The sequence below is a fragment of the Sprattus sprattus genome, assembly GCF_963457725.1.
Source record: "Sprattus sprattus genome assembly, chromosome: 15".
In the NCBI taxonomy this organism is placed as follows: domain Eukaryota; kingdom Metazoa; phylum Chordata; class Actinopteri; order Clupeiformes; family Clupeidae; genus Sprattus; species Sprattus sprattus.
The window spans coordinates 2,460,241-2,461,885 of NC_137913.1; positions in this window are offsets into that span (position 1 = coordinate 2,460,241).

The following is a 1,645-nucleotide window of genomic DNA, read 5'->3' on the forward strand; positions in this document are numbered from 1 at the left end:
ATGTAAGTGTGTAGTGAGTGAGTGAATGTGGTTGTAATGTAAGTGTGTAGTGAGTAAGTGAGTGAGTGAATGTGGTTGTAATGTAAGTGTGTAGTGAGTGAGTGAATGTAGTTGTAATGGTAGTAAGTGAGTGAATGTAGTTGTAATGGTAGTAAGTGAGTGAATGTAGTTGTAATGGTAGTAAGTGAGTGAATGTAGTTGTAATGTACATGAGTGAATGAATGTGGTTGTAATGTAAGTGTGTGGCAGGCCTGACCTGACTCTCAGCTTGATGATGATCAGCAGGAAAATCACGAAAGTAAGGGGAAAGAGCGCCCCCCGCAGGACTAGCATGGCCACTCCAACTGAATCACCTGCTTAATCACCTGCTTGTCTACAAGTGAAGACACTTCAATTCACATCCATCCAGCTCAGTTCACTATGATTCAGATTATCTTAATTCAGATCCACTCATGATTCAGTGGCCTTTATAACCCACTACTCCTCTCTGTTGAAGGGCGTTATAACCCACTACTCCTCTCTGTTGAAGGGCTTATAACCCACTACTCCTCTCTGTTGAAGGGCGTTATAACCCACTACTCCTCTCTGTTGAAGGGCGTTATAACCCACTACTCCTCTCTGTTGAAGGGCTTATAACCCACTACTCCTCTCTGTTGAAGGGCGTTATAATCCACTACTCCTCTCTGCTGAAGGGCCTTATAACTCACTACAAACACCAGAGTTTTACCTATTACCTAAGAGCACAGATACGTGTTTGTATCTGTTGTGTGTAGGTCTCTCTCTCTCTCTCTCTTTCACTCACTCACTCACTCACTCACTCACCTCACTCACTCACTCACTCATACGCACACGCATACGCACACGCACATAGGCACGCACACACACACCTGCGCTAGAGAGGTACGACTCCCAGCTCCTGCACCGCCAGCCTGGGCCCAGCTGAGGGCGCTGCAGACCACAACATAAGAACAGTGTCAGTGAAGGCAACAGGCAAGCGCTCCAGGTCCTCCTGCCAGTGGCCACAGGAGGGCGCTCAAGGCCACAACATCGGGAACAGAATCAGTGAAAAATCCACGTTGTGCATTCACGCCGCTGACGTTTTGAATCATGATTCATAGAGTCAGACACACCTTTAACTGCCTCTCTTTGGCAGGTCCAGTGAACCAGTCTTGTGGGACTCTGAAACCTCTGGCACACTTTCAGATACACACACACATACTGCAACTCATGTGCCAACCTGTAACTCATGTGCCAACCTGTAACTCATGTGCCAACCTGTAACTCATGTGCCAACCTGTAACTCATGTGCCAACTCCCTAAACCAATTCTGCTAAACTATAAGCACAATTCTCTGCTCTGCTCACACAGATTTCAATTGTTAGCCACACTTTCTTCAAACACAACACACAATTCTCTTCTCCGGCACAAATGTGAGGTGGTAAGCACTGTGCCAGTATGGAGTGACAAAGGAATACTCAAACTGGAAGAGAACACTTTCACGACTGAACAGGGGCGCTGCCAGGAATTTTGGACCCTATGAAAGATTCTAATTTTGCCCCCCCCCCCCCCCCCCCCCCCCAACATCTATCGACTGTTTTGGTAAACATGGCCCAGCATCACAATAGCACTTCAGTTAGGCTTTTCG